This window comes from Athene cunicularia, assembly GCF_003259725.1.
Source record: "Athene cunicularia isolate RWA chromosome 5 unlocalized genomic scaffold, athCun1 chr5_part1, whole genome shotgun sequence".
Classification (NCBI taxonomy): domain Eukaryota; kingdom Metazoa; phylum Chordata; class Aves; order Strigiformes; family Strigidae; genus Athene; species Athene cunicularia.
Window position 1 is genome coordinate 32,495,615 of NW_020799101.1, and position 3,796 is coordinate 32,499,410.

General features: G+C 43.4%; 1 protein-coding gene across 3 annotated transcripts in view; it reads right to left on the reverse strand.

Annotated features, from left to right (window-relative positions):
• Positions 1–235, reverse strand: part of ZNF770 (zinc finger protein 770) — a 19,433-nt gene extending 19,198 nt beyond the window's left edge. The window contains exon 1 of one of the 3 annotated variants that reach the window (XR_003398550.1): positions 105–219. The gene's annotated coding sequence lies outside the window, so the exon portion shown is untranslated. Of the gene's footprint in view, positions 1–86 lie in introns of all 3 variants that reach the window. The other 2 variants (XM_026850074.1, XM_026850075.1) reach the window with 2 other exon arrangements.
• Positions 236–3,796: the final 3,561 nt, after the last annotated feature.

Below are 3,796 nucleotides of genomic sequence, written 5' to 3' on the forward strand. Positions count from 1 at the left end.
GGCCCAGCGCCCCGGGGCCGCTGCGGAGCCCGCCGCGGCGCTGGCCGAGGGGAAGGGCGGCACACAGGGACGAAGAAGGGAACGACCTGGAGAAACTACCACACCTCCACCTTCCTCATACCTCCCGGGGTTGCTGCCGCCTAAACTCTTCCCCCGGATGGCACCGAGACGCCCGGACTCCAGGAAACCCGGGCCGGAGCTTTCCGTTCCCCGGCTTCATCCGGCCCCGCCTCCCGGCGCTCTGGCCTGCAGCCAGGCCGCGGCGGGGAAGCCGGCCCCCGACTTTATTTCTGTCCGGGCAGAAAGTAACACCTGGCTCTGCTGATGAACACGTTATTCCCTACAAATAAGACGTATTTTTCACTTCCGCATCCTAACAGCAAATAATCGATTCCCGGTGGTTGCGGGGTTTGTACCTGAGCGTGCTGGTGGAGTTACCCTGTCGCACCGTGAGGCCGAACACGACGCCCTAAAAGGCTGAGGAAGAGGTGCTGGAAGGGAAGGGGAAAAGAGACATTTCCCTAGGAAATCTAAAAAGATCTTCAATAACGTGCACACGAAAGTAACAGTTTTGCAGCAGTTTGCCTCCTCTGCAGGAGAGAAGGATCAAACAGGTGCAGGAGCTCATGGGTTGAAGGACGGAGGGGGGTCCTTGCAGTAGCTGGAGCCCCCCTCAGTGAGCCTAGCTTGGCTGAAGTTACCTCGGAGGAATGGCAGGCAAAGGGCTGAAAACATCCAGAGAAAGGCAGAAACCATTCACAGTTGGCTCCTGTGTCCAGTTCTGGGGTCCCTGGCCCAAGAAAGACACAGACCTGTTCGAGTGGGTCCAGAGGAGGCCACAAAAATGTTCAAGGGGCTGGAAAACCTCCCTTACAAGGACAGGCTGAGAGAGTTGGGGTTGTTCAGCCTGGAGAAGAGAAGGCTCCGGGAAGACCTTATAGCAGCCTTCCAGTACTTGCAGAGGGCTTGTAAGACTTTTTACCAAGACCCATAGTGACAGCACAAGGGGCAACAGTTTTAAACTGAAAGATTTAGATCAGACGTAAGGAAGAAATATTTTACATTGAGGGTGGTGAGGCCCTGGCACAGGTTGCCCAGAGCAGCTGTGGCTGCCCCCTCCCTGGCAGTGCTCAAGGCCAGGTTGGACGGGGCTGTGAGCAACCTGGGCTAGGGGAAGGTGTCCCTGCCCGTGGCAGGGGGGTTGGAACTAGGTGATCTAACCCATTCACTGATTCTGTTATTCTACCTCATAAAAGAACACACAGCTGGTAGAGCAAATTGTAAGAGATTCACTGTAAAAGTCTGTTAATAAAACAGAAGGACATGGATGAGGCTGGTTATGTTGTAGCCCCATTGAGACAGAGAATTTCCACTCACTAGAGTTTTGACTCTGTTACCTGCATGCAGTATGGACTCTATTAGTCAAATCTTAAACTCTTTATCAAACTTTTCACATAAAGACAGGCTGTAGATTTTTTCTTTTTTTCTTATTTTTTAAAGAAATCTGCCCTAGCCCAAGAATTAGAGGGCCAGTAGATGTCTTTTTATGCTTTCTTCTCCAAAAGACAATGCACCAAACCCCACAAAAATCTATCTTTTTAAAAATCAGATGATTGATTAGACCATTTTTGTGAGTGAATGTGCAACAGTGAAGAAAAAATAAGACATTCTAGTAGATGACTTTTTTTTTTTTAATATAGATACATTTTTCTAAGAGCTTTATTTTCTTTTGTTCATGCAGACTGGAATTAAACAAAAATAATTATTTGCATGTGCAACATTAATTTCTTAGAAAAACAGGAGTGCCAGCTCACCCATGCTTTTTTTTCAGCTCTTCTCTTTCCAAGTTTCCACCTCTGTGCAACAGGTGAGGTTAGGATCTGACATTAGCAGAAGGAATGGAAGAGGTCAGAACAGAACAGTTAACAAATCCAAGTTCAACAAATCCAAGATCAACAAATCCAACAAATCCAACACCAGTAGAAGTCTGGACCCTGTGATATAATAGGGAGAAATAACCTAGAAAATGTCCTAGAGAGCAGCTGCGCTGGCACAAAACAGTCAGGGTCTCCACTGCATTTCTCCAATGTTCAGCAGAAGAGATGGCTGCAGTAATCTGTACTGTGCTCTCTCTGAGGCCCCTCTCCCAGCCCTACTAGGAATTCAAGAGGCAATCACATATGCTGAGGAAACCCCCAACAGCATGGCTGTTTCAAATCTATTTGGACAAGCTTGCTGGAAGACAAGGCCATAAGAAAGCTGAGAACCATGTGGCAGTGAAGAACCCTGTTAGCTTACAAGGTAAAATTTCAGCTTTTTCCAACATGTACATGATCCAAATCCCTGCAACTCAGAAAGTAGTTCAGAAAAGATCTGACAACATTTTGTCTTATGTTAACACCAATGAAAAGTTTTCAGCCAGACTTCTTTGCTGGGATATTTTGTTTTGTTTTGAGCTTTTAAGTTACCTTCAGATTGCTAACAGGCTGCTTTAAACAGCTCCAATAAAGGATGTAGGGACCTAATTGTCACTTTGATTGTGCTAAAGACCTCATCTGTGCCTAGTCCTATGCTCCTCACTCATAGGGCAGAACTCTTCCTACTTGCAATGAAACAAAGAGAAAGAGAGAATCACAGCAGTAATTTATGTCTCTTTTTTTTTTTTTTTTTTAATAATGATTAACCCGAGAATCAGTCATCTTTAACTGATGTGTACCTTATATAGTACAAGCCATTGCAGTGTGATGCCAGCTGATTAAACGATAACAAAACATAGAATGTGATAATCATAATTCTGGTTTTGGATAGAAGATACACCCAATCACCTCTCCCTTACTGTTGATGAATAAAGCCAGATATACTGTTGCTTTATTTAAACAACAACAACAAAAAAGTTTACTTATGAATTCTGTATACATTTAAGAAAGAGAAGTTGTCAGCATTTACAGACCTAAGCATATGACAGTTTTGCAGGCCCGTCTATCTCTGCAGATCTGTCCTCGAGATGAATTTTTTGATATCTAGAAACAACTGTCTGTAGAACAATTACTACTTCTTAGTTTAGCAGTATTACAAGTCAAATCAAGTCTCATCACCAGTGGTACCACATAATACCTGACCTAGCTTGCAACACATAAGCCGAACTTTAACACTACAGAACAAAATTTATTTGCAGTTAAGCTTAAACACTCAAGAAAACAGCTTAAATAGGTTGATCATTATTTCAATAGCATGCAATCATTTATTAACCTCAGTGAAAGACAAGCCAAGTCTTGTAGTTAAAATGTGGATTGGGACAGCCTATAGCTGAAAACTTGAAACACTCTATGACCACAGACAAGTCCCTTAGCTTTCCAGATGTCAATTTCCCAGTTATAAAACGTTCATAGTATTTGCTATAAAGCTATTCAGAAAAATTATTAATCATTTAATAATTGCAGATCACCTGATTATATATATTATGCTTTTAAAAGGAGCTCAATTCTATGTTTATCCAGTCTTAGCAGTCTGTTCTTCATGAAACACCTGATCTGAAGCAAGAATGCAAGCAGCTGAGTTCTGCTTGTGCCCAGTAACAAAGTAATGTAGCAGATCCACAGCTGGTGTAGATTGCTGTAGCTCTCTTGATTTTAGCGAAGCTGTAGCAATGTAAACCATCTGAGGATCTGCTTGTAGAGTTCTGGGAGTTAGTAGAAGGTGTAATCCAAAAATACTGAAATCAATCTTAGCCCAATTATAACAAAGCAGGTGAATTAATTCAGTATGTTTTTGCAGAAAACGCTGTGAACACAGGTTA